The 22,011-nt window shown below is 51.0% G+C and overlaps 1 protein-coding gene across 1 annotated transcript in view; it reads right to left on the reverse strand.

Moving 5' to 3' along the window:
* Ece1 (endothelin converting enzyme 1) overlaps positions 1-22,011 on the reverse strand; it is a 98,698-nt gene that overhangs the window by 51,035 nt on the left and 25,652 nt on the right. The window lies entirely within an intron of this gene.

Below are 22,011 nucleotides of genomic sequence, written 5' to 3' on the forward strand. Positions count from 1 at the left end.
AGGTTTCAGCTTTCCAAATAGTCATTTTTCTTTTTCTGCTTTTTAAAAAATGTTTATGAGTGTTTTGGCTGTCGGAATGTATGCGTACCACATGCGTGCTGGTGGAAGTAAGAGTGGCAGGAATCGGATGGTTGTGAGCCCCCCATGTGGTTGCTGGGAATCGAACCCTAGTCCTCTGGAAGAGCAGCCAGTGTTCTTAACCGCTGAGCCTTCCCACCTAAGCACCATCTCTGTTGCTTGCCAACTTGATTCTCACTGTTGGGCATACATGCAAGTGAGCCAGTCTGGAGGGGTGAGGTGGCTGTCCAAGGCAGGGAAGAGATCAGTAAGGATGGTGGCTCCTGGGGGTTTCCAGGCTTTATGGGTCAGCAAGATGGCTCAGCTAGGTAAAGGTGCTTGCCGCCAATCTCACCACTTGAGTTCATCCCTAGGACCCTCCCTCTGACAGCCCACTCAACTGCTAGAGTCAGCCAGCCATTATAAATGAAATTCTCATCACACCACACTTGCTTCAAAGTCCTCTGTGTTCCCCAACCTTTGCCAGGCTCAGGGCTGCCCGTCCGTCCCTGACCCTCCCCTTCAGCTACCACACACCAAGGCCCCAGATCTCTCCCCTGGCTTTTGTTCAGATCTTTGGATACCTGGGTTGCTCCTTCTCAGCCAAGTCCTTTGTTACTGCTCCTCCCCCCTTCCACCTGGAACATTCTTTTCTGGTTTTTGTTCCTCCCACAGCCAGCTCCAGTCTCAGATTAAATGCCACTTGCTCAGATGTCCCACACACCCTAGGTAGCTCTCCACATCCTCTTACAGCAGCCTTTTCCTTCCCATATAGTAGTTATTTCGGTCTGTTAGGTCTGTTTTGTTTTGGGAGATAGGGGCTTATTATGTAGCCTGGGTGAGCCTGGAACTCACGATCCTCTTGCCTCCACCTCCCAAGTCCTGGGATCGCAGGTGTGCACCTCCACATACAGCCACCAGCACTCGGTTAACATTCTGTTGATGATTTTAAGTATTTATTAACTGGTGCAATTTCCCCTTCTTCCCCCAGAACTGTGAGCTTTGCCTATAGCAGCTGGGCTCTTGTGGGAGACTCCCCACCGCCAGGCATGGAGTGGGTGCTCTTGAGCTGAATGGTGGAGCAAGCAGTGGCGAAGGGTTGCCTTCAAATTCTCACAACAGCCTCAATGTCTGATGTACTGCCTAAGAGAACACAGAAACACATCCAGGGACACAGGTCCTGGGGAAAGCAAGGTGTGTGTGTGTGTGTGTGTGTGTGTGTGTGTGTGTGTGTGTGACAGAGAGAGAGAGAGAGAGAGAGAGAGAGAGAGAGAGAGAGAACAAGGTGTGTGGTGTGTGTGTGTGACACAGAGAGAGAGAGAGAGAGAGAGAGAGAAGAGAGAGAGAGAGAAGAGGTGTGGTGTGTGTGTGTGTGTGTGGAGAGAGAGAGAGAGAGAGAGAGAGAAGAGAGAGAGAGAGGTGGTGTGTGTGGTGTGTGAAGAGAGAGAGAGAGAGAGAGAGAGAGAGAGAGAGAGAGAGAAAGCAAGGTGTGTGGTGTGTGTGTGTGTGTGTGTGTGTGTGTGTGACACACACACAGAGAAAGAGAGAAGAGAGAGAGAAGAAAGCAAGGTGTGGTGTGTGTGTGTGTGTGTGAGAGAGAGAGAGAGAGAAGAGAGAGAGAGAGAGAGAGAGAGAGAAAGCAAGGTGTGGTGTGTGTGTGTGTGTGTGAGAGAGAGAGAGAGAGAGAGAGAGAGAGAGAGAGAGAGAGAGAGAGAAAGTATCTCTTTCTGAAGATTTATTTATTTTGGGGCTTCAGAGATGATCCAGTGGTTAAGAGCACTTGCTGCTCTTCCAGAGGATCTAGGTTTGGTTCCCAGTACCCACGCGGCAGTCACAACCATCTGATCCAGTCCCAGAGGATCAGAGCCCTCTTCTGGTCTCAACAGGCACTGCACCAATGTAGTGTGCCTACATATGTACCTGTATGTAAGTGAAATGTTAAAAAACTGCAACATAAAAAAAAAAAAACTTGAAGATTTGTTGCTGGGCATAGTGGCAAACACCTTTAATTTCAGCAGAAACAAACTCTGTGAGTTTGAGGACAGTCTGATCTACAGAGTGAGTTACCAGAACAGCCAGGGCTACACAGTAAGTCCCTGTCTCGAAAAACCATTAAAAAAATACTCTCTTAATCTTATTTTTTGGTTAAGTGTGTTTTGCTTGCATATATGTATGTATACCATATGTGTAACTGGTGCCCATGGAGGGCAGGAGAGGGCATTGGGCCTCTGGAACTGGAATTACAGATAGGTGTGAGCTACCATGTAGGTGCTGGGAACCAAACTTGGGTCCAGTGCCACCTCGAGCGGGCGATCCAAATTCTTGAAACTTCTGCCTCTCTCACTAGGTGGAAGAGTTTCTGTTACTTCACTCCAGGAGAGAAAGACACCTAAGGGCTTTCACAAAGAGACCTGGCTGCAGTAGGTGACAGGTGCTAATCACCGAGGAAAGGGCCATGAGAAAAGTTTTGATCCTCCCAACACTTCCCCTGGAACCTAGGAGGGCCAGAGAAGGAAGGGCTCCTGCTTCCTACCCTCTTGGCCTGGTATCCTTTCCCTTTGGTGGGTCTCATTGGCCCCTTTTATGCAGAATGAAACTGAGGCTAGGAGAAGTAGCTTGCCAGCAGGTTAAGCAATGGCTCCTCTTACTTTCAGTTCATTTCAGAGACTTCCTGTTCTGGGAAACCTCCTGACCACTGACAGCATCTGCCCCCACTGAGGTGTCCTCTCAGCACGTCCCCGTGCTGCCTCCTTACAGCAGGCATCAGGACAGGAGTGGGGTGAAGACAGAGCATGGCCTTTTCCCTGAAGGGCCAGGTCTGGGGCTATAACCCTTAGACGTCTGGTTTTTGTTGTTGTTGTTGTTGTTTTTTTTTTCCAAGACAGGGTTTCTCCTGTGCTGGAACTCACTCTGTAGACCAAGCTGGCCTCGAACTCACAGAGATCCACCTGCCACTGCCTTCAGAGTTCTGGATTAAAGGCATGCGCCACCACCCAGCTGCCTCTAGATGTTTGAGCAAAGGTGCTTATGGGTGGGTGGACAACCATGTCCAATCCATCCCAATGCAGCTGTCAGTGACTGGATGACATAGGCCGCTCTTAAACCTCTCAAGAGAAATAAGCATTGCAAAGAGCTGTTGATTTCTCAGCCCACAAAAGCCCCACCCCATTCCTGCAATGCCAGCTGGGGCCTGAAGTGAAACTGCACCTATCTCGGATGGGTTGAGCATCTCACCCACCTGTCCTCAGTGGGGAGCTGGGTGGGAGGCATTTTATAGCTGAGTCGGTGACATTCACCAAGGGCTGTCCTCTCTCTGGACATGCCAGGCACTCCACAGATGATGGGTCCCCACAGCCACCTGGGCTAGGCCAGCAGGTATGTCTTCCATTTATAGACAGAGGAAGGGGAAGTGGTGACGGGACCCTACATCTACTGAATGTCACTTAAGATGTCTTTTTTTTTTTTTTTTTTTTTTTTTTTTCCCGAGACAGGGTTTCCGCTGTATTGCTCTGGAGCCTGTCCTGGAACTCACTCTGTAGACCAGGCTGGTCTTGAACTCACAGAGATCCGCCTGCTTCTGCCTCCTGAGTGCTAGAATTAAAGGTATGTACCACTAACACCTGGCAAGATGCCTTAAGTGTCCCTTTTGTCTCAGCACTTCACCCCTCTCAGGCAACATCCTTATCTCCACTTAACAAATAGAGGAGCAAGGGTCAGGGGGATTCATCCCTCCAGTGCCTTGGCTGCATCACAAGGTGCTGGGATATGAGCTTTTTTACCTTCCTGCAAACCCACCCATACTGCCTTCATCAAGTTGTCCCCAAGGAGGCCAGACCACACAGCAAGTCAGCCAGTACCAGAGTCAGGTCACAAGCCTGGGCCCTGGCTACCAGGTCCTATGTCCTTTGTAGAAGGCAGGACTGCTTCTAGTGGGAACCTCATAGTCTGGATGCCCTGGGAAGAGTAGGCCCTGGGCAGGCAGAATGGCCAGGGGTTGTTTTAATGGCCTCATTTGTGGTTCTACGGGCACCCCACACCCTGCCCTCAGGCTTCAGGAAAGTAGAACTGCTGCTTTGTAGCTCCCTCCCCCCACCACCCCCCCCCCGCCCCGAGCCTGAAATCTGGGCTGCATCTGGGCCTGGAGTGCCCACGAACTGCTTAGCTGAGATCAAGGGTGGTAAAGTGGGAAAGGCAACTCCTTGTGGAATGTGGGTCCCGGGTCCCCGATGCCCAGCTGTACAGGGAAAGTGATGAGAACCAGATGAGGAGAATGGTGCCAGACCTGGAAACCTGCCCTGCATCGGACATCGGGGGTTTGGGATGATCTTAAGTGAGGCACAAAGATGCTTACATGTTTCTGATGACAAAGGCTACCCAGGAACCCCATAGTTCCCAACAGCTTTAGTTTTAGATGGATTTTGTGGTTGGTTTGCCCAAGGCAGGAATCTTCAGGGAATCTTAGGGTGTGTCAGAAGTGACAAAGAGAGTGGCAGTTTGCTCCTGAGCTGGGAGGCCACACCCTGGGCTGTTTTCACATTCTAAGTCTGCTTAGGGGGCCACCCTAGTGGCCAAGCACCCATCAGTTGTTTTGGCCAACAACAGGCTGGGATCTGTGAGAAGCTATGTATCACCTGGTACACACTCACTCAACAGGCATGAAGATGGAGACAGCAAAGGCTCTCACATGAAACCTCAGTCAGCTAATGCATTCTGCTACTCCTCAGTGGCAGATAAGTGCTGAGATCAGTGCCAAGTCCACAGAAAGTGCCCGTGTTAGTCCTATATTATCACATAGTATGGAGTGTGCCTACCAGAGGACAACCTCGAGTGGTGGCCCATAGGCACTAGCCATCTGTTTTATTAAGGCCGGGTCTTTTCCTTGGTTGTAACTCTCTGAGTAGGCTAGACTGGCTGGGCAGAGAGCCCCATGGATTCTTCTGTTTCCGCCTCCCCAGCTCTGGGATTCCAAGCCCCTGTCTTCATGCTTGGGAGATTATATTTTATATTTATAGTTTCTATTTTATGCTCACTGGTGTTTTTGTCCGTGTGAGGGTGTCAGATCTCCTGGAACGTAAAGATCTCCTGGAGTAATTGACAGTTGTGAGCTGCTATGTGGGTGCTGGGAATTGAACCTATGCAAAAGCAGCCAGTGCTTTTAACCACTGAGTCATCTCTCCAGCTTTTTACCTGGGTTCTGGGAGTTGAATATAGGTCCTCCTGCTTGGATGGCAAGCACTGTACTAACTGATCTCTCCCTGTAGCTACTGTGGTTACTTCTAAAACAAGGTTCTTGAACTGTCAATTGGTCCCTGCAATGAACACAGGGCTGGGGATAGAACTAGGCAGGTGGAGTGCTTGCTTAGCATGAATTCCTGGGTCCAATCACAAACTGGGTCTGGTGGAACATGCCTGTAATCCCAGGATTTAGAAGTTAGGGCAGGAAAATCAGGAGTCGAAGGCCATTCTTGACTACACAGTAAATCCAAGTCCAGTCTACAGGACAAGAGACTCTGCCCCACATACACACAAAAAGGAAGGAAGGAAGGAAGGAAGGAAGGAAGGAAGGAAGGAAGGAAGGAAGGAAGGAAGGGGATGTCAACATCAGAACGGGGGGGGGGGGTGTAGAAGGCCAGTTTGACTACACAAGACTCTGTCTTAAATAAAACAATAAATAAATGCAACTAGTCAAGGCCAGCAATACAGCTCAGTGGTAGCTAACCTGCTTGCATGCCCAAGGCCTTGAGTTTGAGCCCAAGCACTAAGTAATAATAATAATAACAGTAATAATAATAGCTGGCCACCCACCCCCCAAGTAGCTGACTCTTGACAAGGCTCTTTTATGGCCTTATCTTCTTCGTGTCTATGTGGAACCAGTGCCGAGACACCTATTTCACAGGTTTGGAAATTGAGGCCTGCCAGTTAACACAACTAAGACTTAATCTCTGATTTTCTTCATCTTCCCTCATTCCCTCTTTTCTTGTTGCCCGCTTCCCCCCACCCCCACCCCAGGCCTATCTCTTAGGCAGGGCTCTTTGGAGGCTGCAGGCCACTCCATCTGAGCTGTGGGAATAAAAGGCTAGAACCTGGTAGGTGGGGGAAAGAGATTTGGCTTTGGGCCACCAAAGGCTCTAAGGGCACTGGCCTAGCAGGGAAAGGGGATATTGGGTAAGAGGTGGAAGGCGGCGGTAAAGGGGTGGGGGTGAGAGGGTAGCTAAGAAGAGGTTTAGGGAACCACCCAAGGTTAGAATATACAGGGGAGCTCAGGTTGCTGGCTGTTTCCCCTGGGAGTGGGTCACTGTGGTCTGTGTACAGTGTAACAGAGACTCTACATATGTCCGCTTGGCCTGTGTTGACTTGTGTATCTAGACCCTGAGGAGCGCTGCCAACAGCTGCTTTGGTGCCTATGGAAGAAGTGGCCCACGCCTGGCTGACCACCTCTGTTTCTTCCCTAGTGTATGGGTGATGAAATGGACCCTACCAGGCACTCCATCGGCCTCCACTTCACAGCCTCAGAGGCTCAGCTCCCCCGGGAAGCCCTCCCTTATTAGCTTCCTAGTCCCTGGATCTCCAGGTGGCTCATCTCCCACTGAACTCTGGGTAGAAAGATGCAAATTAACTGACAAGATCCAGCCTGTCTCCGGCTAACAGACCGACTTCCTGGGACTACAGAATGAAAACTGCCAGCTGGCACCTCCCCCTCCTCTCCACCCCAGGATCGGACTTTTAGTATTTCCCTCGATTCATCTCTCACAGACCCCTTTCCCCATGCACACTGGACCACAGCAAAACATGGGGGCGGGTCCCCAGTGTTTCCTGCTCCCAAGCCTTTGCATGCCCAAACCCCACCCCCCATTTCTTTACTAGTGAACTCCTTAGCTCAAATATCTTCCTCCAGGCAGCCTTCCAGGACGTCACCAGGACCCTTCCCCTCTCCTTTCAACGGCCTTCGGTATCTCACCCTAAGCACAGCACGGCTTGGACATCCCAGTTCCTTCCTATGCTTTGGTTTTTCCTCCCATCTCATGGGGATGGCGGAGTACCTAGCATGTGGGCTCCTAATGTATACTGGGCTAAGCAAGGCACATAGCAGGCAGGGAAGTGGAATCCAGTCACTGCCCCCTTGCATGTGGCAGGCTGAGAAAGAGCCAGCTCTTCAGGAGGGAAGAGGACCCACACATAAAAATAAAAGGACTGCAGAGAGTGTTCACACAAGCCCAACAGCCACACATCTGGAAAACCACAGAGTCTGGGTCCCTCCCTGGGGATTCCATCCCACAGCAGATAGTTCTGCCACAGTAAGAGCAGCCACCAACTCCTGCCTTCCCACCTCGCACCTGTTTGGTCCTGTCAGCCTCAGGCATCACCTCCTGGGTCTTCTCAGAGCACCATGCATAAGGCAGAGCAGCCAGCAGTCCCTGAGTTCAGTGCCACCAACAGACACCTGCACCTTGGTGCTCCAGCACCCTTGTGAGGGACAACCAGGCTGGGTAAGTCCCAGGCTGATGAGGCCAAGGGTGCCTGAACAATTTGCTGATCTAATCATGTAAAACTTAGGACAAAGCTAATCTGTCTGGTTTAATGATATTTATAACGTGCCTGACCTGCTTGGTAATTAGGTTCAACCAGGAAACAGCTTGTGGAAGTGGTGGTAATTAGTATTTGCGTTATCCTGGTGGGCAGGCTGTGGCCAGGGAGAGATCGGCCAAGAACAGATCGGACAGGAAGCTTAGGCACACCTCAGATTTGTGAACCCTGAGACAACCAACTTATGTGGACGATCCTGTCCAGCCCTCACTGAGGACCACGGTGGGCATGATGAGTCCTTCTCAAGGTTGAGAAAATAACCCAGAAAGGTCCATTCCCTTGTCTCTGGCCACAGAGCCAGTGAATGAGAGCCAGGGCTCATATAGGTCTCTCATTTCCTCAGGCAGCAGAAGATCATTAGGGCAAGGGCTGGGGGACAGGAGAGTAATGGGACAGAGCTGGCATCAATTTGCCCTTAACAAACACAAAGAGAGATTTGGGGCAGCTGCAGGTGTAGCTCAGCTGACACGGGGCCTAACACAGGAAGCCCCAGTCCAACACCAGAAAGAACCACATCCATGGGGTGTGCCTAGTGCACACCTGTGATTCCAGCATCCAGGAGGAGGAGACAGGAGCAGCAGAAGTTCAAGGCCATCCTCAGCTCTATAGTGCTGGAGGCCAGAGGATACATGAGATTCTATCTCCAAAAACATTTTTTTTTAAGATTTTTATTTATTTATTGTGTATACAACATTCTGCTTCCCTGTATATCTGCACACCAGAAGAGGGCACCAGATCTCATAACGGATGGTTGTGAGCCACCATGTGGTTGCTGGGAATTGAACTCAGGACCTCTGGAAGAGCAGTCAGTGCTCTTAACCTCTGAGCCATCTCTCCAGCCCTCCAGAAACTTTTTAAAAGAAAGAAAACAAAAGGGAAAAATTCAGGGCTGGAAAGAGAGAGTTCAGTGATTAAGAGCAATGGCTGCTCTTGTAGGGGACTGGGAATTGATTCCCAACACACACACACTCACTCACACCACACACACACACACTCACACACACACACACTCGCACACACATATATATATACACTCACACACACACACACACAGACACACACACACACACACACACACACACACACACACACACACACACACACACACACGGTGGCTCATAACTATTTGTACCTCCAGTTCTAGGGGACCAAAGCCCTCTGTCATCTACAGGCACCAGGTATACATGTGGTACACAGTACATACAGACAAAACACTCATACACTTAAAGTAATTTAAAACAAAATTCAGCCCAGCACCCAAAAGTACAAAGGTAACATAAGTTGAGCCAGGAATGGTGACCCAGGAGAACAAGAACTTCCATGTCATCCTTGGCTACATAGAACTAGAAGTTAGTCTGGACACCTGGTCTGAAGCAAACAAAAAGGACCACTGAGGCTGAGTGTCTCTTTTATGAGGAATTCTGGCATGCAGATTAAGCTTCATTGGGCTAGACTGGAGACCTGACAGTCCCCTGCCCTTAAAAGGCCAATGCTGGTTCACAGAGATCCTGTGAGCTGGGCCTTCCTCACAACTCTTCGGGATGGGTAGCGCTCTTCCCATTTCACAGATTGAGAAACTAAGGCTTTAGAATCTTCAAAGTGAAGGGACAGAGTGAGGCCTTTCCTAGGACCCAGCATTGGTTCAAGGGGAACAAACTGCCTGAGAGGCAGAACTCCCACGTCCAGCCTCAGCCCATGCCCCAGGCTGGCACTGAATGCCCTATACAGCTCCTCTTCTTACTTTGCCACTACCTCTGTGTGACTGTGCACCTCGTAGAACTCTCGGGACAGAATCCAGGTGTGGTGGCACACACATTTAATCCCAGCACCCAGGAAATAGAGGCAGGTCAATTTCTGAGTTTGGGGCCAGACTGGTCTACAATGTGAGTTCCAGGACAGCCAGGGCTACTACATAGAGAAACCCTGTCTTGAAAAACTAATAATAATAATAATAACAATAATAACAAACTTTGGGAAGTGATAACATCACACATCTCAAAAGTGGGGTTTTAAAAAACAAACCACCAAATGCTTATTTAGCACCTACTCAATGCCTGCTCAGGGATTTGCAGGCAGGCTACAGCCACAGGGGAGAGTCTGGCCATGTCTGCAGGCCCTTCTATGCCATCTTTCAAAACCAGAAGTTACAGATGCTTTCCTACCCAGAGTGGGTCCTGAGGATGCAACCACCACCCTGGAGATGGAGTTCAGCTGATGACTCCCCAGCCTCGCCCCTGGGAGGCAGAAGGTTGCCCTGCCAGTGATCCTTATCCTCCCCTTCTCCAGATAGCTGGCTTGTCTGGACTCATCCCCAGGAAGTGGGGGTGCCCAGGCCCTAGCACCCCTGAGGCAGCAGCATGTCTTGGCTCTGTCTGATTCCACCCTCGCCTTCCTGGGCTGGGCCCCCACTTCATGCCTCCCACAACCCCTCATCAGGCATCTACCAGGCTCCCAGCCTCCTCCCCTCCCCTCACTGCCATGCCAGTACTACTAAAGTTGGGGTCCCCTCACCCGGCTGCTAAGGAAGCACCCAGATGTGAAATTGGCCCGTGCCGGGGCAGTCTCAATGGGCAGGGCTAGGCCCTCTCAGGCCTGTTCAGGGAAGCAGCACCTCACTGACTGACAAATCTGCACCTCACGTGGTGGCATTGCCATGTTGAGCAGCCTCATCTTCCTTGAACCCTGAAGGAATATGGGTAATGGTAAGGAACACAGTCCCTAGAACCAGCTGGGTTCAAATCACTGTTCATCCTGGGGCTGGGTCTATAGCCAGGGGCCAGGCACCTAATCCCTACCTGTGGCTCAGCTTGCTCAACTATAAGAACAGATTGATTAAAAATCATCACAATGATTAAATGACTTCACAGAACAAGGACCTGAGACAAAGGAGGGGCTGGACCAAGTATCAGCTGTTCCTGTCACTGCCTCCTACAGGCTCACATGCCCACTGCCAGCTGGTCAAATCTGGTGCACAGATGTGTCAACGTTTTTAAAATACCAGCATGGTAAGGGTTTTACATGAAAATCAACATTTTGAAGTTTCCTTTGTAAAAACATACAAAGCCCACATTCTCACAGAGCTGCTAGAGGGTAAACAGATGCCCCCAGTGGACAGGTCCCCAAGGCATCACAGCCCAGCCTCACTCTTCCTGGCCTCCTCCTCTCAGAGGCCCCGGCCTGGCTGTTCTTTTTCCGCCATGCTGGCACCATGACATGCAACAAAGAGAAAAGACGCCTCCTGCTAGGAGGCTCCTCAGTCAGGGGAAAGGGGGTCACATGAAGCTTCAAGCCAACCAGTTAAGCGATGGTGACAGATGTCCCGGAGAGTGGTGACCCAAGAAGGTGGACTTCCTCGAACGGAGGAGTGAGACTGGCAAATAGGGACACTTAGGAAGCGTTCCATCTTGATTTCACCGTGGCTGCTGACACATGTATGCGATTGTCAAAACACATCTAGCTGTCACCTGTGTGCTTTATTCTATGGAAGTGACACCTCCGTAGAAAGAAATGGGAATGTGGTGGGGAGTGGCTCGAGGTCTAAACAGGGCCTGAGTCCTTTGGATGTGAAGACTGGGCCTGTTAAACGTGGCAAAGACATGTTGAGATGTCTCTGGCAACCAGTCTGCTCTCCTTGCACAATGCTGGCCACATCAGAGGTTGAAATCTAGCATTTAAAGCCGTGTGTAGTTGATCTTTGAAGAACTGGACAGACCCATGGTGTCCAAAATAGAATTCATCAGCTGCATGTGGCTAAGCGGGGCTGGGGACGTAACCCAGTTGGTAAAGTGCTCGCTCGGTCTAGCATGCAGATGCCCTGCATTCCAACCCTGCCCCACATAAGCTGGGGGTGTGGGGTGCACCCCGAAAGTAGAGGCAGGAGGATCGCCCTCAGCTATAACACTGAGTTCAAGGCCAGCCTTTTAAGGCGGAAGCTTCACCCCAGCCCCTGACATCACATCCCTATATCCAAAGAGTCTGGAATGTAATCGTGGAAATTCCGCCCAAAGACCCCTCCCCCATCTCCCTCAAAACCCTGCTGTATCTGGGAAAGGCCGCCAAATAATGACCCCTCTCCCAGAAATGCTCAAGACCACTCCCACAGGGTATTTAAACTGTCCCCCCGAAACCAGTTTTTCCGGTCTCTCTTTCCTGTCTCCTCTCTGGGGGGGGGGGGCGCTGGAAGGCCACCCGGGAGCAGATGTATCCATTAAACCCGGGCTTTCTCTAATTTGGTTTGATTTGGTCTGATTTGGATTGTTGCATTGGCAGAGAGGCTTATCGAGATGTAGAAACTTTTCACAGCCCTGAATCAATTTTTTAATTAATTAATTAATTTTGGTTTTTCTGTGTAAGAGCCCTGGCTGTCTTGGAACTCACTCTGTAGACCAGGCTGGCCTCAAACTCACAGAGATCTGTTCACCTCTGCCTTCTGAGTGCTGGGATTAAAAGTGTGTGCCACCACCACCTGGCTTATTTTTTTTTTTATTTTTTTAAAAAGAAGTATTTTACTTTTATTTATTTATTTGTGTGTGTGTGTGTGTGTGTGTGTGTGTGTGTGTGTGTGTGTGCTCGCGCGCGCGCGCGCGCGCGTGCCCATGGAGGTCAGAAGAGGGCATCAGATCCCCTGGAGCTACAGTTATAAGTAGTTGTGAGCTGCCCTATTAACCTAGGTGTAAAGCCACTTTTGGCCCTCACCATTATGGGCCATCCTGCAGTCCTGTCCCCCAAGCCTCAATGACCTCCATTTAGGGGTAACATTATATTCTCCCCCACCTCTTTTTTTTTTTTAATGGTCTATTTGCTTTTATTTGATGTACATTGATTGATGTTTTCTCTGCATGTATGTCTGTGAGAAGTTACCTGATTCCCCTGGAACTTGAGTTACAGTCAGCTGTAGCCACCATGTGGTTGCTGGGAATTGAACCTGGGTCCTCCAGAAGAGTAGCCAGTGCTCTTAACCTGAGCCATCTCTCCATCCCCCTCCCTCTTGAGAACTGGGCACATTCACTCATGTGTCTAGGGCACACAGAGCACTAGGGGCCAGAAAGGGCTTGAAGGAGAACTGCTGTGTCAGCTGCCCACCCTGAAATTCTAGAGCAGGGGGGCATCCGAAGAGTGTTAGGGCCAGAGGAGACGTTTCTATTTGTGACGGTTTGGAAAAATGAGTGGGCAGTAAAGATAAAACTATATTCAATGCTGCGGGCCTGGGAGGAAAAGCTGCTGAGCACAGGGGAAAACTCCTACTGGCCCCCACGCCCGGTGGTTGGGGTAGGATCTGGGAATAGCACTGAGCACCAACAGACACTGCTGTGGTCGAACTGCTGTGGTGCAAAAGGGAGCTACACCCATCTCTAGAGAGGTTCCTCGCCTGGAGGGGTATGAACCCCCATTGGGACCGGTGGAAGTGAGCATGCCATAGGGGCTGCAATAGAGTTGGCAGGGCTCAGAGTTTACAGTAAGACAGATCTGTCTTCCTAACCTCCATCCAAACGTCTTCAGAACCTCTTTGAAGCCCAAGATGCTGGGATTCATCTGCTCCTTCCTTCCTTCGTTCATTCATCCTGTCCCTGCATCCTGGGAAATGAACCCCCTACAGGGAGTATATCATTAAACAAGACTGAGTCCTCACTCTAGCAACGTGAATTGTGGTGTGGGAGAGAAATAACAAACGACGTGGCAGAAATAATCACATCAAACATGTATTGAGAGCTTGTTCTCTGCCAGCCAAACGCTACATGTCAGTGCTTTAAATATATCTCCGTATGTATCCCCATGAAAGTAGCAATATGTATCGTTTGTTGAATATCTTTGGTAGGTGAGGAAACAGGCAGAGAGGTTACATCCTGAATGGAGTCAGGGTCATCCAGCCCTGGAGGGTGGAATAGAGGGGTGGGGAGGGCATGGGGTTTGGAATCCAAACCCAGGCAATTCATCTCTTGTTTCAGTTCCTGAACTGACCGTGTACTGGTAGCCTCATGCAAGAAAGGACAGCAGGAGGGGTCCTGCAGGTGTGTTGGGAGAAGGTCTCTGCAATTGGTGACAGACCAGAAAGACCAGGCTGAGTCAGGAGAAGCGTTTTTATAGAACCTCTGCAAAAGCTCCTAAGGCAAGACAGAGAAAAGAGTTTAAGGAGGAGCGGGGCAGTGTGGTAGGGGATCCTGCCTTCCAGCCTCAGAGCATCCAACAGACTAGCAACTGAGGCTCTGGGAGAAAGCCCAACCTTGGGGCTGCTGAGCCAGAGACGTAGCCAGAAACAGACCTCTGCCATCCAACGTGCTTCTTCCAAAGTCCCACGTGTCAGCTGCCAGTGGTAAGGGCTCAAAGATAAGCCAGCTTTAGGTGAAGGAAGACAGGCCAACAGAGTGGCCTTTGTCTCTCCCATCCAGACTCTACCCTTCCTTATGAGTGCAGTGTGGGCCTCCCTCAACAGGCAGGCCTGTGTGATGCAGGTCTTTAACATTGCCACATAGGGTCAGTACTCTCTGAGGGTCTTATGCTGGGTCACATGGAAACTGTAATATGGCAAGAAGGTTGATGTTAAAGACAGACCACTTCCGGCTTGGCCACTAAGGAGCCATGTCATACTGATCCAGTGAGTCTTGCCACTTCTCAGAACCTCAGTTTCTCCCTCTATACAGGAGGGCAGCATTTTTTCCCTCATAGGGATTCTGAGGGAGAAAGGACCCCTTGGGTAAGGTGCCAAACACAGTGGCTGGCTCTGAGGGCTTCAGAAAAGCAAGGCTTAAACACCATCGGCATAGTCACTGATGCAAGAACTCCAGCAGCACAAAGACACTGGGGAGATCTTACCATGCATCCCAGAGGACATCCTGGTTACCTGCCTCCACCAGGCTTGGGGCTATGGATTCTTCGTACCTCAGCAAAATAACCAAAGGCAGGAAGTGGGGAGCTCAGACTGGACAGCCAGGAGAGTGAACCACTGTGCCCACGCAGACAGCTGCTCTGAACACCTGGCTCTAGACAGGAAATGGGAGGCGTCTCTAGCATGGAGGTGCCTAGCAGAGGGAAGGACCAGTCCGCACAGGGTGGGATCCTGCCTCCAGCATCCCTTTGTGTGCACACTGTTTTCTTTCCTTTCCTTTTTTTTTTTTTTTGAAGATTGATTTATTTTATTTTATGTATATGGGTATGTGGCCAGCATATGTGCCCCACATATGTACCTGGTGCAATGGTTCCCCGGATCTAGAGTTACAGACAGTTGTGAGCTGCCATGTGGGTGCTGAGAATTGAACCTGTGTTCTCTAGAGGAGCAACCAGTGCTCTTAAGTACTGAGCCATCTCTCTAGCCCCACTCACTGTTTCCTTAAGCCCACAGTGGGTCCCCTTTGTGTCCCCAGGAAGTCTAGAACAGGAAGTCTAGAACAGGTCACTTTGAAGAAACCTGGCTGGCCTTCTCTTGGCAAGGAGCCATGACCAAGCCTTCTATTCATATGGGAATGGTACACTCTCCTCTTAGGGGCACTGTCCCTTCCCTAGATCTTGATCTTCACTTAAGCTGTCCCTGTCACCTCCCTGTGGCTCTGCTGTTAGAAAGCCCTAACTTCCAGGGCTGGGCCTACACTGGGCCTCTCCTGTTCCAGAGCAAAGCAGCTATTACTTGAAGCTCCCAAACCCGTCTGGCCTACTCTCCTAGCTCCAGCCAGTGGGGGACAATGGAAGCTTCAGTTCCCATTCCCAAACTCACAAGCCACTGTAGGCATTCCTGGGCTGCTGGGTCCTCCCCACAAATGCAAAAGCACTTGTCATTGTCACCAGGGAAAATCCCTTCTCTGGAATTAGGAATAACAAGAGGAACAGAGCTTGGGATTGGGCTGGAAACCTGAGAGGGTTTGGGCATGTCTTGCAGAAACACTTCAGGTCGGATAGGTCAGCGAGGCAAGGTCCACAAGGTTGTACAGAGCCCAGCAAATGGGCTGTGTGACCTCAGAGAAGTCTCTTGCTCTGGTTGAGCTGCCACCTTTCCCTTGTAAACAGGGCTTTAGCCTCTGAGTGAGAAGAGAAAAGCTTGAGGGAGGAGCCTGGGCCCGGAGGGCAAGCTGAAGCCTGGCTGTTGCAGAAGATCCGCAGAGCTCCTCTGTTTTCCCGTTAGCACTCACTTGCCGCGTTCAGCGCGCACGCACACTCCCCCTCCTGCCTGCTCAGGGCTTCTCTGGCTGGAGCCACTGAAAACTCCCCAGTACTGGGCTACCAGCCAGGGCTTCTTAAAGTCACCAGCCTCCCGCCGAGGGCTCAGCAGGGCCTAGCCAAAGCCCATCACTCACCGCTGGAGATTATCACATCACAGCTTGCAGAATGGCAGGGCGCCTGGCAAGAGCCTGGCACCAGCTCCATGTCCGCCTGGGCTGGGAAATGGCTAGGACAGCACCCCACCGACCTATCCTCTGAGAGAATCCATAGGGCCCTCTATCTTCCTTCCCTATCACCCAGGCCATACTGGGGCTCCAGGGTTCCAGCCACTACAAGCCTCCTCCCCACTGGGCCAGGAGACATGGACAGAGCTCTGGGCTGGACTGGGTCTACTCACACCCCACTCTTGCTTGGTTAAGAACAGAGATGCAGAAGCCAGACTATATAGAGCTTAAGTTCAGCTGTGTGACCCTAAGTGAGCAATTTAAGCCCTTTGTGACTATTCTCATACCTACAAAGTGTCAAAATAACAGTATCCACCTTCCTGCTTGTTGGAAGGATAATCGGTTCTTTATACAGTGTTTGGAATGCAGCCTGGTACTGCCTGAATGGACGGGTAAGTGAATGAGTGTGTCACGTGCTCAAGCTCTGTTGCCCAGACATCATCATCTTCTCTGGACCGCTATCATGACCCTCCCACCAGCTGTCTTTGCCATTACTACACATCCCAAGAGCCCTTCCCACACAGGATCTTTGAGAAGCTTCCTAAATTGGGACCCTCAGGTTTGTAAATGACATAACCTAACTCCAGCTGGATTTTTGCCACGCAGTAAGTCTACTTCTGGCGGGCATTTCTTGAATGGGATGGAGGATCAGGCATTAGGCAGGACTTGATCCAGGCCTCCAGGCATGCTGTTGGGAATGCTGACACAGTGGCCCCCTATATATGCTACCCACACCCACTCCCACCTCCTGTAGGGGAGCCAGCCATGCTCATCTGTGCAAGCCTAAAACCCTTCTTCCAGTAGGGGAGCCAGCCATGCTCATCTGTGCAAGCCTAAAACCCTTCTTCCTGCCTAGGCTGAATGATGAAGTCCAGGGGAGAACTCAGGTTGGATAGGCTTGGTTCATGTGCCCTCTCCAGTGAGAACAGTAGGGGTGGTGTTCAATACTGTGAACGGCAGCCTAACAACTATGAATACTACCGTGAGGGGACAGTTCCCAAAGGGAGGGAGCTGCTGTTGGCAGAGAAGATGGGGGCTGGGGGTAGCAGTTTGACAGAATCAGTCTGGGCCCATGCCAGCTAAGTTACCATCAGATCCTGCATGTTCTCCTTCTCTGTGTGACCATCCCTCAGATGCCATGGTGTTGTTAGGGATGGCTCTGGGGACCCACCTGCTACCATAGCATGGAGTCTTAAAGGCCCAGGCTCTGGTCACCTCAGCCTTCCACACCTGATTCAACAGAAAATCTGAGCTTGGGCTCTTCCAAGCACTGTGGAATCATTGCCACTTGCCAATGTCATCCCAGAAACCTCACATGATAAGGAGATGTTGATGTCATCCCTCAGGAAACAGCAGATGGGCCACTGTGCCCTATGAAGAAGACAAGCTCTCCACTCAAAGCAGGCTTCCTCACCCCACACAATGCCCAGGCCTCTCGGGACACCAATAAATCTACAGGCTGGCCTCAAACCCATGCCAATCCACTTACCTTAGTCCCCCAAGTGCTGGTATTACAAGCATAAGCCACCAGCTTGGTCTTTTTTTTTTTTTTTCTCTAGATAGCCCAGGATGATGGTGAACTTCTAACCCTCCTTCCACTATCTCCCAAGTGCCTCCCAAGTGCTATGATTACTGGCATGTGTGTCACCGGGACCATTTTGTGTGGTATTGGGGATGGAGCCCAGGGGTTTGCCTATGCAAGGCAAGCATTCTACCAAATGAGCTACACCCTCAGCTTGCAAGTTTCTTTATTAGCCAGAGATAACAATCCCAGGGTGGCAGCTTCCAATGAGAAGAGAATGGTGCAAACAGGCTACGAGTGTTGACACTGATGCTGCTCATTTGATCCCCTTACACCTCAGTGTAATACTAACAATAATAATAACAACAACAACAACAATAATAATAATAATAATAATGATAATAATCCCCAACTTTGCAGATCTGCTCTGGCTGCACAGCCAGGAAGAGTGAGAGCCAAGTCTGTGTGGCTCCAAATGCCTGTCTCACTCTGCCTCTTCATCCCCACCATCCCATCCATGGTGCCCAGTTTCCCCGTCAGCATGAAGGGCTGGTCCTCGCCCCACACAATGCCCAGACCTCATGGGACACCAAGGCTCCACACTGTCAGCCCCAGCCAATCAGAGGGGATCCTCAGTCAAACATGCTCCTGAGCTGCGGTTGCCTTGGTCACCAGGAATGTCTCTGCCTCAGGAAGCCCACCCAGGCTCAGCTTCCCACCAGGTCCCCAATACTCCACCCACCACCACTACCGCACACATGATCATCTGAGGAGGGAAGAGCCCAGAAGGAGAGGCCTTGGAAGGGCTGTTCCTAGGACAGCAGGGGAGGGAGGGTTGTGCTGTTTCAGAGGACACAGTCTCAGCTCAGAGTGGTCCCGGTACAGGGTAGACTTGAAGGTCTTGGGGGAGTTCTAGGTTCAGGGGAGCAGACTGGGAGTGAGCATGAGGCTTGGATTCCTTGAGAACCAACTGCTACCCTAGTCTTGGAGGAGGAAGAGCCAAGGTGGGAGACTATGAACTGTGCTGTGGGTCCCGGTATTGACTGCTGTGTGGCTCTAGATAAGTGGTCTCACTGCTCTGAGCACAAGAAAGCTGACCCCACTGGCCTGGCAGGAATGAAGGTGAGGATGCAGGAAAGGGCATATCAGAATCAAGGGCTACCTCCCAAGAGAGGCACTCCCGGGACACCCGCCGTGATGCTGGGTGCTACTGTGACCACACAGGAATGTCCTGGCCACAGAGACAGGGGACAGAAAGCTGCAATGTACTCGGGGTTCAACCTGAGGACTCCGTGACCACTGTTGTTGCTTGTGGTAAACAGCAATGACATCTGCAACAGAACAAAAGCCACTTCCCGAGGGATGAGTCACTTCTGAGCCATGCAGGTTCTAATGTAGCCGTGTCAGCAACCCCATGCCAGAGACGTGAAAATAGAGGCACAGAGAGGGTTAAGTACAGCCCAAGGTCACACAGCTGGTGAGAGGGTGGGGCCACAGGTCTCTACTGCTCTTGGGTGCTGTGGGACGATGCCAAATGTAGTGTCCTGGGAAGGGTGTCTCTGCCTGGGATACTCACACAGACGACATTCCCGAACCCCCTCTCGGGTCCCCGAAATGCTGGCTCTGTAGCCACACAGCCTGGAGTTCTCCTCCCCTCTAGGGCTTGGCTCTGCTCAGCCCAGCTTCAGAGCCAATTTGCAATTGCATAATGGACAATTAGGAACAAGCTTTCTTCTCTTCCAAGGGAGCAATCAGCCTGATGGCAAGGACAGTGCAGAGAGGACCCTGGAAGCCTGTCCCTTGATGTCTGCCAAGATGGAGGGCCCCTCTCCTGACCCTGCCTAGCTAGAAAAACCAGGGATTGAGTGTCCCATCTGCCCCCATCTACCCACCGCCCCCAACCCGGTCCTCATCTGCCTCCTATCTCCTTTAGGAAGACATCCTGACAAGGCTGGCCCATGGCTTTCCTGTGATGCTGTGACTCCAATGTCATCAGGCCTGCTGTCTGGTTGGTGACACTGGGCCTGTCCCACGTGCTCTGTAATTACAACTACCTAGGCACTGTGACAAGAGTTAACATTTATACTTGCTAATTCTACGTCTACCAGCCACTCAGTTCACATTCTCACTTCACAGAGGGAAATAGAAACACACAACTAGCAAACAGGGCAGTTCATGCTGCAATGATTGTCCTCATTGGATGTCAGCTAGTTGCCGGCCCAGTTCCAACCTCTGCAGTTCCCCGTGGGTCAGTCCCGGACACAAAAGTCTCCTCAACCCCCAACCCCCGTGGTCTCCTAGGCCCAAGGTGTCCAGCCAGCTGGCTCCACTCAATCTAACAGCTGCCAGGGTACCTAGGAAAGCCCTGCATAGTGACATCTAGGCCAGCAGGCATCTAAAGCCTGCCCCATTCGCTGGTGTCCTCACATGTCAACCTGTCAGCCTCAGTAGAGAAACAGCTGACCTGGGTGCTACAATAGGACAGGGGGAACATGATCAACTGTTCTCTGAGGTAGGAAAGACCCTCCTCTCAAAGGATTAGTCGAGTCCCTAAAGATGTTCCCCAGCATATGGTACAACTCAACCAATCACCTGCATGGACCAGACACACAGTTCTGGACACTGCTCATCATCGGCTTCCGGAGCCTTTTCATTCCTCTCCCTAATATATACCCAGCGACATACATCCCCATGGAAGCTACTGTGGTCACCAGGAACCAACGACAGGGAAGCATCAGAATACCGGTGACAGCAGGAAAGGAAGAGACACCCAGAGCCTGGATGGACCTCAGGACACCAAGTGGACACAACTCAGACTCAACAGTTAAGGACAGGCCAGGAGCAGAAGTAAACATCCCGTGGTCTGTGACTTGTGTGATTCTCATTTAAAGCACCAAGCCATGCTGTGTATCTGAGAGCCAGTCCACAGGCCTAGGCTGTTAGAGTTGGTGAGATCTTTTTCCTAGCGGGGGTGGGGGGGAAGAGTCCACAGGAAGCTAGCCAGTCCGCTGCATCTGACAATCACCCTGCCTGGGTCTGTCCCCCACCCTGTGATGGGGAAGGCTTGGGGTGAGGTTTTGTGGTAGAACACTTACTTGCCTAGTACACACAAAGCACTGGGCTTCAGCCCCAATACTTAAACAAATGACCGAAACAAATTTCACTTTTTTGGGGGAGGGAGAACAGTAGACCCAGGAGAGAGTCTATAGCAAGAATTGGAGTGGGTGGATGGAGGTATGTCTGAGGTGGAGGCACTGAATAAGGGTTGGAACTAAGTTTTCCTGAGAAACAGCACCACTTAGGCAGGTTCAGGTACATGGTCCAAGCCATACTTCCATAAACACATCCTCTGCTGTGGTTTAAGCTTGTGTGTTACAAACTCACACTCCAGACTCGAATTATCATAAGAGGACATTCGGGCTTTGGGAGGTCACTGGGACTGGATGTGGCTGGGAGGGTGGACTTCATGGTGGCTTTACAAGAAGAGGAAGAGGGGGTGGGTGTGGTGGCACACACCTTGAATCCCAGGAAGGCAGAGGCAGGCAGATCTCTGTGAGTTCGAGGCCAGCCTCTACTACACAGTGAAACCCCAAATGTCTGTTCTCACCCTGGTGAGTACAGTGCTCTAGATCATGTATGAAATGGCAGCAAGGTCCTCACAGACACAAGCACCATGCTCTTAAGCTTTCTAGTTTCCAGGACAAATAAACCTCTACTCTTTAAAAATGACCTAGTGGTGGTTATTTTGTTATAGCAGCAAAAAAATGGACCAAGACACCCTCCCAGAAAACCAAACTTTGTGGTTTTCAATGGAATTAGGTTTGTACAACTCCTACGATTCAGTTTCTACATCAGCTAAGTAACAATAATAAACCAGACCACACAGTGTACTAGGACACTGTCTGCAAATGGCCGGGCACATGCTAAGTGTGCAGCCAATGTCAGCTCCATGGTACCTCCTCATCCATCCACCACAAAACCAGCACCAAGAGAGGAGCAGGAAGGCGCTGGCTGCTGGTCCCTGGTTTGCCTCTGTCCTCCACTGAGCTGACAAGTGTCCGGATGTTTACACTAGATGGTCAAGGCCCCCTGCCTGTCCAGGACAGGCTGTATAAACACATGCGGTCCCACGGTGCCTGCCATGGGCTTCCCACATACACACTGCTCACCTCTGGGTTGCCTCATTTTGTGTTACCCCTCGCCCAGTCAGCCACTCTGCCTATGGATGTTTGCTGTATCCCACTGGTACCTGCGAGATGTCCTGACCAGGTCCACGATCACCTCCGATAAGGATGAAGTGAGAGAGCTGAGCTCTGCTACAGCAAGTGCTGGAAGGTTTGGCTTCCACACTTATACAATAGGGGTAACAACAGAGCCAGCCCAGAATACGATGACCATGAAATGACGTAACGTGACAAAAGCACTCCAAACAGTGCCCGGCTCCCGGAAGGAGCCAACAAGATAAGACTGAACGAA

The sequence above is a fragment of the Cricetulus griseus genome, chromosome 2 (assembly GCF_003668045.3).
Source record: "Cricetulus griseus strain 17A/GY chromosome 2, alternate assembly CriGri-PICRH-1.0, whole genome shotgun sequence".
NCBI classification, from domain to species: Eukaryota; Metazoa; Chordata; class Mammalia; order Rodentia; family Cricetidae; genus Cricetulus; species Cricetulus griseus.